The sequence below is a fragment of the Procambarus clarkii genome, chromosome 5, assembly GCF_040958095.1.
Source record: "Procambarus clarkii isolate CNS0578487 chromosome 5, FALCON_Pclarkii_2.0, whole genome shotgun sequence".
NCBI classification, from domain to species: Eukaryota; Metazoa; Arthropoda; class Malacostraca; order Decapoda; family Cambaridae; genus Procambarus; species Procambarus clarkii.
In genome coordinates this window covers 44,966,657-44,978,643 of record NC_091154.1, presented here as the reverse complement: position 1 = coordinate 44,978,643, position 11,987 = coordinate 44,966,657, and the positions used below count along the sequence as shown (strand labels likewise).

The window sequence follows — 11,987 nt, the reverse complement described above, 5'->3', positions numbered from 1 at the left end:
CTCTTCACCACCTCCCTCTTTCTGTCCAGCTGTCTCGCTTACAGGTCTCTCTTTCTATTCTTCTTTCTCATATTTCTCCTCGTATTGTTCCTTCCTTGCCCCCGCGGAGGGTCCCCCCTCCCGAAGTTTTGTACGTCCTTGACTCGCATTACTAAAGCTTTTACTCCTTCTATGGTTCTGAAATGCCTTTTTCTTGAGCACTTTTCTTCACACTCCCGCTCCGTTTCCATTTTCACCGATGGGTCTAAGTCCGCGGACGGTGTGGGCTACTCCGTTGTTTTTCCTGACCGTACTTATATGTGTCGCCTTCCTTCGGAGACTAGCATCTTCACAGCGGAGCTTTATGCTATTCTCCATGCTCTCCATCTCCTGCTTTCTCGTTGTCAATCCTCCTTTGTGATTGCCGTTGGCTCTCGTAGTGTCCTCATGGCTCTCGGGTCCTTTACCTGTCCATCCCATTGTCGTCGAGATTCAACATTGGCTGTTTCTTATCTCTAGTAAATTTAAATCCATGGAGTTTTGCTGGGTTCCCAGCCATGTTGGTGTTTCTTTAAGTGAGCGTGTGGATGCTGCCGCTAGGGAGGCTATCCGCTCTTGTCACATTTCCTGTAAAGGTATTCCTTTTTCCGACTTTTATCCGGTTATTCATTCCTGTATCCTTGCCCTTTGGCTGGGTTGTTGGTAACAAACTGCATACTCTTAAGCGTTGTGTGTCCCCATGGCCTTCCTCCTGCCACCGTAACCGACGGTGGGAAACGGCTCTAGCGCGGTTGCGTCTTTGCCATACTCGCTTAACTCAAGGTCAATTAATGGAGCGCCGCTCAGCTCCTTATTGTCCAAATTACGTTGTCCCTCTTACCGTTGTGCATATCCTTGTTGAATGTCCTGACTTCCAGGACGAGCGTGTGTCTTGCTTTCCGACCGCCCCTCGCGGTCACTTGTTCCTCGATAGAATTCTTGGTGAATCGGATACTTTTGATACCATTCTCCTTATGCGTTTCTGTTCTCGTATTGGCATCCTTGGTGATATTTAGCCCTCTGATTATTCTGCACATTTGATCGTGCTACATAGCCTTCCCGGTTTGGTGCCTACTTTTTGATAATTACTTACTGCTTGCCATGTGAGGACCCCTTGATGTCAAAACAAACCCAATACCGACCTTCGGTAATATCGACCGCCAGACCGGCATGTGAGGCTCTAGATACCGGTCTCCCAAACCGGTCGGTATCACTGGCAGATCGATATAAAAGAGGCTGTTAAATTGAGTGGATACTATCTTTGTGACTTAGAAATGTCATGGAACCATAATCGATGCATCAAGTAATTATATGGCAAGAAAACAGTTACATTAATATTTTAAGGTACTGTATTTATATTTTTACAGTTCATTTATAATACTGTATGGGAATTCCAGAAAATATGAAACATGGGGGGAAAAGTGTCAGCTCCTGTAAGATGCCAACATCAGAATGCCAAATGTTCCAACAATAACTTTTGGCACATCAACCAAAATCAAAACCTTTTTGCTTTTTTTTTGCTAAATTAAAACTTTTATATTTTGAACAAAATACTGTATGTGTGAAATGCTTTTGAACTGGCGTTCGGTATTCATCATGACAAGACGTCTTGAGTCTATGCATCAACAACACGTTGTGTACTAGAGTAACCGTAGTTGACACCACATTTATGGCAGTAGGTCATATACAGTATTCCATTACATGCTTGCTCACATAAACTAAATTAATCCTGTACAGTCGATACCAGTACTGCTGTGTATTCTGAAACGTGCGTCTCTCTCTCCTACAAAACCCATTTCATTCTCTAACTTTGCACTTACAGTGAATAATTTTCACGAGACATCCACTCCAGAAGAGAGGGGAGAGGGACCTCTTGAATAATAAGTTGCAAGCAAGATAAACATATAGAAAATATTCTGCTCTGTGATGATGGTGATCTTGGAAGACCACATATTGCCTGCCTAGCTTTGTATCTTAGTAATATCACATGGCACCATTATAACAATGTATGGAAGCTACAGTATTTATGCCTTTGACACAAATGACACTCGTATAACCCCACATGACTGTAAACAAAAAAGTTCATGAACTCTTGAGAACAGAGTGCCAGAACATTGTCAATACACTACACAAAAATTATCAGTTGATACCAATTCTAGAAAAAAAGCCAGCGTTGAATGAAATGCTAGTTTCCAGAGGGAGCCCCAGAGACTCCCTGAAGCTATCTTACTGATCAAGTGCGGCTACTGCTTGAGTGTCATCAGTCGCAGAGTTCTTTATAAGCCTTCCGGGGACCATGAGCCAGAACTTGGTCTCCTCAGGGAGATGAAGGGAGCAATGGCCATGAACACTTTACCGTTAAATTAAATCATCTTGGCATCGACCAGGGAAGGCACCCAGAAAGGTAGGAGAATAAAAACAGACCACTAAAAACAGGTAGGAAAATGTGACCTACATCCTCCAAGAGAAAAAGAACTTCCCCAGAAAGCAAATAAGCAAAACTACATGCAACTAACCCCCCCCCCCATCTCGTTAGCTCCACCCAGCACCCAGTTAGCTCTCGTTAGCCTCCGAGTCTGACACTGATTTTCTGGGGGGAGGCCTGTCGGCTCCAGCTAAGTACTCACAGAGAAGGAAAACAGGGAAGTACCCAGGAGGCGACAGCCCTGCAGAGTGCAACCCGACAAATACAGCCGGCTGCTACAAAAACCTGAAAGTAACACCAAGCAGCAGAGGTCTTGGGACGGACACGAGAGACCTGGAGACCAGGACCATGACCAACTCCCAAAACCCCCTAGCCCACAACCATCAAAAGACAGCCGAAAGAGCGTCATACTTCCGAACATCACAGGCACGAGGGTAGACTGCAGGCTGGATGGACTTAGGAACTGCGGACAACCTGAGACACATGAGCCCAGGAACTGAAAACCAGGAAAATCTGATCAATCCAGAGTGTGGCCACCGACTCGGAACTGGTGACCCACCGGAAGCGGCATAAATCCACCACTGGACACAACACATGATACACCCCCTGGTCTAACTAACCGAGCAACCATAACCACTAACGGATCCCCCTTGGAAGCCCATCTCCTCATTCTTCATTGGAAAAAGGAGGAACCGGCAGCATACAAACAAAACGACCTAGCAAAAACAACCAGGAACTGAAGGGACCACTATAATCCACGATGAAGAAAAAAGGAAAGATCCTGGTCCAAAGACCAAGAAGGCTCAGGCATTGCAAGAGCAGACTGGAGGTGAAATGCACATGTGGAAGTGACATCCACCCCGAATGCAAGCTGCAACAGCTCCGCCAACACCACACTACACGAGGTGCCAGAACAACCCGAATGGAAGACAATGGAAGTGGTAAGCATGTCGTCTCATGACAAAACCGAATCCAGATGGATAGGAATGTGCCAATACACATACCTGAGGTCTAGGGAAGCAACCAAGCACCCTGATCGAGAACGAGCCAGACCTAGGACAACAGGGTCATCCGAAAGAAGGGACAAATTCACTCTGAGATGACACTATGGATGGACAGGGAGGAGGCCCAACCCCCCTTAACCCTTAGACTGCACAATACATACATATATGATTTGACATAAAATAATTTAACATAAGTTTTTAAAACTTGCACAAACACCTTCCAATTTTTTTTATATAATCAACTAGGTAAATGCTCCAACTTTGTCTAAATGATCACAGTGTAACTTGAAAAACAAGAGAATCAAAATTAATTTTAAAATTGAATATTGAAAAATTAAGATTTCCAATTCAGAATAAAAAATATGAACTATCACCAATTGTTTATTTAATGTTATTATTCTCTTAGAATAGCATATGATCTTCATTTTCATCAAATTAGAATATAGGTTTTCAATACAGTTTACTGTAAAAAAAATCGTCAATAGGGCATTTGAAATATGCGGCAAATTTAGACCAAAAAAAATTATAACTCCAAATGTATAAAGTTTATGAAAAATCCATTCTGAAGGGATTGTAGAACAGACAGCTGAGCATACAATATGTCAAAATAGTGAGAATCGATCAAAAACTGGAATTTTAGAAGCCATTCAAAGTTGACACTCTAGTTTCAGAGATAATTGAAGTTGAAGTTATCAACAATAAAGGTAATTTTAATTCGTTAATTTAATTGTATGTTTTAATAAACATTGGTATTCGTACTCGAATGTGTGTGAATTTTTGGTCAATATGTGTTGAAATGAAGTCAAGAAAAAATAACCACAAAAAATATAGGGATAAATATAATGATTTAGGGATATATTTAGGGGTATACTTTATATAGGTGAAAAAAACCTAATATGGTCCCAAATGATCTAAAGAGACAAAGAAAATAGAGTTTGAAATCAGAGAAATAGTCAGCCAAAAAAAATTAAAAGTACCAAGTTTTGCGAGTTGTGACTGATTTATTTGTTGACCAATTTCATTCTATCTTCACATAGTTATGGAAACATATGCACTCTCCAGGATGTAAAGGTTATAAAAATAACAAAATCAGATAATAAAGGATAAAAAAACTAAAATCTTAAAAAAATAGAAATTTCCCCTAAAAACAAAATTGGGGGACATTGATGAAAGTAACATATAATAACATTGGACTATATTTATATGATATATAACAAAATAGAGCATATTAACATAGTTATTCATTATTATTTGTGTTATTATGTATTACTCAGCAATGATATAAAGGCACCAACTGCATATCCACTTTGTGGACACTTTTTACTACTATTTTTTCTTCTTTGACCATCAGACAAGTGCTTGCATCTCAATATTACTGCATAATCCTTCAGTTCCAATTATTAGGAGCTGTTCTCATCATCAACAAAACGTTCTTATTTTTAAAAAATTTGTCTAAAATTAATTTTTGAAAATATTTTGATGAAAGTTTCACGACACTGAAGCCAATAAGTTGGAGATTTGTTTAGCATTTTTTAGTTATTTTTACATAATTCAAATATTTTTCGCTACCAGGCCCCCAATATGTGCGGTCTAAGGGTTAAAGGAGGAAGGGCTGCGCAACACCACCAAAGGCCGGAAGAACGACCCAAAAAAATACCCACAAGTCATGGAACCAGGTATATTCAAAAGAGCTAGCCCCCCCCCCCCCCCATTGCCCTGACAACGGGGTGACCCGCGACAGGGCTGAAGCGAACCCAGAGATGTCGACCCTTGTACAAAGCGAACACTGTGCCAACCAGACGAAGAAGGTATTGGGAGCTCACCGAGAGACAAACTGGCTCCAGAGGCCTATCCCAACCAAACGAGGCTTGAGCCTGGCACAACCAATCTGGGAGGGCCAGGAATGACCCCCCCCCCCTCCCCCGGAGAACCAACAAGCCCAACATAGGCTGGTAACGAGCAGTAGCTGCCTACAGAAAATGGGAAAGAACAGGCATGAGACAAAGCCAACGACAGAACCAGCACAGCCTGTCAACATGGGAGATGAGGGGTGAAAACATAGAAAACTGCCTCCTGGAGGATCAGCACAAATAGCATCAAGGTAGAGAGCGCAGTAGTAGTTTAGACCAAGACCCCAGCCAAGGGGCCCCCACCCTGCACTCCCACATCCCCTGAAAGCCAATTTGAAAACAGCTCCAGAAGACTAAGAAACGCAAGACACAGGCCAAACTATGGTGAGTCTGAAAGGCATCTACGGCCAAAGTAGCCAAAAGAGTGGGAACTGGAGCATGAAGCTGCACCAGACTAACATTACAAGGAAGCTCAGGGGGTGAAGAAGCACTCATGAGAAACTCCAGAGACAAGAACAGCAATACTGTGGAACCTCCTGCCACTTGACGTGTTGTTATGACAAAAGCCACGCCAAGCCTGAAGAGAGAAAAAGGAATAATCTACCGGCCAGAAAAACTCGGAAACCACTCGACGCCCTCAAGAAGGGAAGAGAAGCCGAACTGAAAAGAAGCTGGATCCAACACTGAAGAGTAAGCCTGGTCCTGCAGAAGGTAAGCATTAAAAGCCTCCTGAACCACTGCAGGAAAAATCCAAGAGGAAGAAAAGCTCCAAAAAGACGAATCTGAGGAACCCAAAGGCCTCCTGGAAACGAACCCTCTGCACCCAACACACTCATAAAGGGAAGAAGGGTACAAAACCCCCTTCCCCCCCCCCCTATCCTGCAGAAGCCCCTGTGCAGAGGACACAAGAACCCAAGCAGGGTCAAAAGGAACCCAAGAGCTCCAAGCGGACTCCCCTAGAAATCATCAATGAAGGCCCCGGGGCAGAGCCTTCATCCACGTCCGAGTCCAAGGGAAAAGCTTAAAAGAAGGTAGTCTGTTGGATTGACTCAGAAGCCTCGGCAGGAAAGAAGGGCTCAACTACCTCTGCGCCCGCATCGAAAGGGGCAGCCTCCAATGCCACCCGAGCCTCGTCCTGAGCTAAACCCTCAGACGTTCGGGAGCCAGAAGCAGGGGGAGGAGCAGTACAAATCACGCCCACCTGGGAAGGAAGAGGAGGCATGGAAGGAACCAAAGTCGAAACAACTAACACCCACACACCAAGTCCCCAAAACCCAAGCGGGTCAGCTCCGGGACCTCGAACTGGGCAACCAGCCTGTTGCAATAACGAGAACCAATCATGCAATGCAGTGGCACCCTGATCCCAAATATCATTAAAGAGGGATGAGGAATAAGGAGCACAAGCGGGGAACCAGTCCCACCAGACCCCGGGTCACAGATGTCCCTGACCCCCAAGCAGCAGGTGTCCCCGACCCCCAGTCAGTATGATGGAGGCATGATGGATGATTGTCTCCCGAGGCAGGGGCGACAAACAACCCTCAAAGTCGCCCAAGGTGGGTGAGCTCTGAAGAAGTACCATTGTACAACCAAGCCCACGGGTTTTCCAGGGCCCATAGAGTGAAGATCCCCTATCGGAAGCCCAAGCACTGGGGGCCAGCCAAGCCGGTAAACCCTGTCTAAAGTAGGCAAGTTGACTACAAGTAGCAGTCGTGAAGCAACAGAGGAGGCCCACCACCACAACCTAGGCTAAGCCTAATAAGGAGCTAGGCAGAACTCCACTGCTACAAGAGCGTAAAATGCCAATATGAAAACAAAAGCAAACCATCAAAATCACACAACAAGCAAACAAGCAGCTGGAGTAACTACTGTTGGCACAGCTTGCTTGAGACTCGCCAGCAAACACACCCCTTCCATGGGGCAAAGTGGAAATCCCCGAAGACCCCCGACTCGCCCCAATGACGAGGACAACCACAAGCGAGGAAGCCCTATAAAGGGGGAGTGTTTCCCGAATGTTCCAGGGAAGATGACCCTGAGACACAAGGGCAGTACTTACGGACCCCCTAGGCGCATGCTGCTCCAGAACTCCAAATTCCTAGCAACATGCACACATCCGTTTCATAACACCGCAGCAAGGGTGAAACACCAAAGAAAATGGGAATATGGAGCCAGAGCGACAGTGACCACTCGGCACTGCATCAGTCAAAGGACTGTAGGTTGGTGACAGGTAAGGCCGGTTCCTCCTGCCCTGGGGCCAGATTCACAAAAACACTTACGCAAACACTTATGAACCTGTACATCTTTTCTCAATCTTTGGAGGCTTTGTTTTCAATTATTATACACTTAATGAGCTCCGAAGCACCAGGAGGTTGTTTATAACAATACCAACAGTTGAATGGGAAGTTTTCATGCTTGTAAATTGTTTAATAAATGTTATCAAAGCCGTCCAAGTTTGAGGAAAGATGTACACGTTCGTAAGTGCTTGCGTAAGTGCTTTCGTGAATCTGGCCCCTGGGGGTTAGTTAGATGAAATTTTGCTTGCTTGTTTGCTCTTTGGGAGAGTTCTTTTGCACTTGTGAGGAAGTAAGCTGCATTTTCAACCCGTTTTCAGTGATCGGTTTTATTCTCGTACCTGTCTGAGTGCTTTCTCTGGTCGATGCCAAGATGATATACTTTAAATGTAAAGCGTTCATGGCCATGCTCCCTTTACCTCCATGAGAAAACCAGGTTCTGGCTCATGGTCCGTGGAAGGCTTAAAAAGAACTCTGTGACTGATGCCACTCAAGTAGTAGCCACACTTGATCAGTAAGATTGCTTCAGGGAGCCTCTGGGGCTCCCTCCAGAAAACAGTAATGTACATGATCAGATTTAAAGTAAAATAAGAGAATATTTATTTCTATGCTGTAAAGATGGCTAAAATTAACTTAACAAAAATTTATGAAAAAGGAAGACTTGGCATTGATAATACTGTAAGCTTTTTGTAAACCTTTATGCTGTAAAATCTGGGAATTGCATAAGAGGCAAGCAGTTGCAGCTTGCCATTTGCAAAATCCAAATTTTTTGACATTTGAGTTTGAATAATGATTACAACTTTTTCTATCATGATGCACTGCATGTTCTATAAGCTTATCAGACATATTTTGAAATGCTATGAAAAGATCAGTTATGAAAAAGGTGGTTTAATATGCTTTTGGAATTTTCACCATGAATGTGTCATGCTTGTAAGGAATTAATTTCAATGTAAAATCTTTAAACAAAAAATATTCCATTCAAAATTTCTGAATAAAGTACAGTACAGTATTAGGAAAGTGAAATTTGTGATGCAACACATTCAAATAATGGATGAAGTAGAGAGCCCACAAGTCAAGACCAAGAAATCAATACCAACAAAGGAATAACATGATGGGTCCTGAACTATGTTATTACCTATACATAATCTGGACCAGGTCCTTGAGGAGTGAAGAATATTAACAATATTGAGAATTACAAAAGTTATACTAATATCCAAAAGTGGAAACATAAGATCCATTGAATTACCGGAGATTTAATGCAAAGAAAGATAAGCTAAGCTACAAGTGACATTTTTTTTTTTTGTAATGACAAATCAAAATATTTTTTCACGTATCTTCTCAAAACTAAAGGCATAAACCTAACACAATAGAATGTGAAATAAATATCTTTGCGAGATAAATTGTGGTTAGATATTTGCAAACAAGTTAAATAATTTAGCAGCCGCGTCCAACAGCCTGGTTGATCAGTCCAGCAACCAGGCCTGGTCGACAACCGGGCGGCGGGGACGCTAAGCCCCGGAAGCACCCCAAGGTAACCCAAGGTACAGTAGGTAGATGGGAATTGCAGAATGAGGAGGTATGAGCACAACATAGAAAATCTTGCAAAAATCTTGCAAATATAATAAATGAGTTGAGGACAGGATACCGATAGTTTGAGCTCTTATTTTGCATTACAACAAAAATATTTACTTGCTGTCCTGGCTGGTGAAATGTTCAGAACAGTTTGAGAGGGAGTTGGTAATTATTACACCATTACCATCAACGTACTGAATACATAAAATAATGTAATTGGATTCTCATAAAACTATAATTAACTGCATCTAAATTTTAGCAACTTTACAACAAATGTCTTCCATTCCTAAACATATTTGCATCAGTAGAATAAAACACTGTAAAAGTTTACTACTGTATACATTTTCTCTTGATGTATGATAATATAACATAAGGATCTTACTGTACTGTGTATTCATCTCATGTGGATACACTTAAAATAAGCTTGAATCACAAAAATGTTTCAATACTGCACTCTTATTTTAGTACAGAAAAAAAAGAATCGCACGAGCATTGTGCAGAAGGAAATGTAGGCATGTGTGACTAGGAACACACAAGTTGGTGTACACATAAATGGGCTTGATCCTGAGTTCACCATAGCTACCACTGTTCTTCTGTGCTGTAAATTCTGGGAACCTGCAGCGAGGAGTGGCATGATGTGCGGTGAAGCATGTAGAACACCCGAGTATACGCTACTGGGGCCAGGTGACCGCTTAACTGTCATCACCATGCTCACTGTAGCACAGACTCGTCCTAAGAATTCATCACTCACATCACTGAGAGTTACCTCCTTCCAGTAATGGCACCTGTGGAACCCACAATTTTTTTCCAGATGTTGAGCTGAGGTGTTGGCCGTCTGGCAACATGCTAGGTAAAAAGTCATTTGATTAGAATTTGAAATGGCACAGGTAGAAAGTTTTAAGTATGGTATAATTTACATGTATTTCAACATGTATTTCAGTATAGTTTATTTCAGTATACTTCATGTATTTCAGTATATGAAATACAAAATGACTATAAAATTTATATAATAATTGCATAATTTCCATAAGACAACCCACACCAGCAAAATATATCACACAAAAGTGAATGACATTGACAATGGTAAGAAGGGCACATGCAAACACTGGTAACAAACCACAACTGTAGGCAGGCGCAGCACTACCGGAGTGCCCTGGTGGCCAGTTGTGGCAACGTAAACAGTAGAGCAAAATGGTTGCCAAAACAACTAAACGACACCAGAGTTCAACACAGGACAAAACTTCCAAGCAAAAGATGGATGTGCCTGACATGAGGGGTGTGGAAATCATGCTGGCAAATATGGTAAAACTAATGCAAAAGGGAAGGAGAGGACAAAAACTTTCTTCAGGGATTGTGGCAACAACCCCTGCCCAGGAGACACCGGGGCCCAAACAGGGAAAAAGGAGCCAAAGTTCTCCAAGCAGACTCCACCCCCTCCCCTTCCCCCCCCCCTGAGGACCGGGGATGCCTGACACAGACCCCGGGGCAGAACCCTCATCCACACCCACCACCGCTGAAGAAAAGGCAGAGTCCAAGGGAAAGGCTTCCAGAAAGGAAGAACAGGCTTAACCACTATCATGCCAGAATCGGAAGGGTAAGTCCCTGGAACCATCCGAGCCTCACCCCAAGCTAAACCCTGCCTCTACTGTGAAATCCTCAGATGTTTGGGAGCTGGAAGCAGGGGGGTAGTTAGCAGGGCAAACCACACACCCATCGACCAGGGGTTGGCACCCAGAAAGGTAGGCATAACGAAACAGACCCCACATGATGAGAAAATTGCAACCGAAGACTGAACAGAAAGGCAGAACTCCCCTAACCTAAAGAAACAAGCAAACGTGTCACACACCGCCTGTGCTCTGCTGCTTATCTACTCAGCCCTCTCATCCCCCCCCCCCCACGCCGGCTACTCAACAACTCTAGTTCGGAGGCTGAGCATCCGGGGCTCACCCAGAAAATGGCGTTTCATTACATTCAACAATGGTTTTCTGTTGGGAGCCCCTCCGGCTCCCTGGAGCTACCTAACCAAAGACAAGTAAAAGAGGGACTTACAAGGGAGGCGGCTGCCACTCGCTCCTTAACTTGAAATCGAGATAACTGGCTGCAACCTGCGATCCAGAGCCACACTTGAACGTTCAGGACCGGGAATGTTGACCAAATACCGAGTGGTGCCCGAATGTCAGCCCAAGACATGTTGCTGAAGACGGCAGCCAAAGCAGCAAACTTATGAACGTCATGGGCACGAGGATAGACTGCAGGCTGGCCAGACTTAATAACCTTGCAGACAACCTGGGAGATCCAAGCCCGAGAACGAGGGAAACCGGATCAACTCGAAGCTTCCCGGCCACCGAGGCCGAGGTGTGTAAATAACGGCGAAGAGCCACAACCGAACACAACACATGATGCACCCCCGGCCTGACCAACCAAACACCAATGAATCAAAGGCCTCTCTGGAAAGCCGCAGTCTTATTCTTTGTTAGAAAAGGAGATGGCTACAACTGAACAAACCACCACCAGGATCGAATGAGCAGAAACCCCTGCGCTGGAGGAGAGCATGAAGCTCCCCAATCCGACCCCCCAGAGGCCAATGCCAACAGAAAAAGAGCCTGGGAAAACAATCTTGAACAGAAGGGGCCACCACAAACCGAGGAGAAGAGAGAAAGAGAGCACCCCCTCTTCAAGGACCAGGATGGCTAAGGCAGCGCAGGAGCAGGCCGGAAGTGAAACAAAGCACGAGAAAGCTTACAGAACAGGGCAGAAGTGACATCCACCCCAAATGCAAGCTGAAGCGGCTCCACCTGTGCCGCACGATATGAGGCGACAGTATTCGACA

At 44.1% G+C, this 11,987-nt stretch overlaps 1 protein-coding gene across 8 annotated transcripts in view; it reads right to left on the bottom strand.

Annotated features, from left to right (window-relative positions):
* Nucleotides 1–1,349: 1,349 nt before the first annotated feature.
* Nucleotides 1,350–11,987, bottom strand: part of LOC123763717 (uncharacterized) — a 413,873-nt gene continuing 403,235 nt past the window's right edge. For all 8 annotated transcript variants that reach the window (XM_045751026.2, XM_045751043.2, XM_045751066.2 and 5 more), the window contains one exon: nucleotides 1,350–10,003. The gene's annotated coding sequence lies outside the window, so the exon portion shown is untranslated. The remainder of the gene's footprint in view (nucleotides 10,004–11,987) is intronic.